Below are 358 nucleotides of genomic sequence, written 5' to 3' on the forward strand. Positions count from 1 at the left end.
CTGTGAAGTACTTTAATTACTTGTGGATTTAATATTCCCCTACTGAACAGAACTTGATCTTGAATCTGTCGTAGTGGTAGTAGGTAAGGGCCTTCTGTGCTCTCCTTCACAACCTTGTGAAGTGATTACTATATTGCAAACACTTTGGCTAGAGGAGTTTAAAACCCAAAGCTGTCAGTTTAAGAAAGGGAGTCTGAACATGTGTCAGAAACCTTACATTTTATGTTACATTTTCCTGTAAGAGCCTGAATACATAGTATGGTTTGGAAACTCTTGACTGTGGATGTTTGAAAGTTGGGTACTGGCAAGCTTGTAGAATAGCTACTTTTTACGTGATGCTACACAACATTATTAAAAT

Source organism: Haliaeetus leucocephalus, unplaced genomic scaffold (genome assembly GCF_000737465.1).
Source record: "Haliaeetus leucocephalus isolate CR32 unplaced genomic scaffold, Haliaeetus_leucocephalus-4.0 Scaffold696, whole genome shotgun sequence".
In the NCBI taxonomy this organism is placed as follows: Eukaryota; Metazoa; Chordata; class Aves; order Accipitriformes; family Accipitridae; genus Haliaeetus; species Haliaeetus leucocephalus.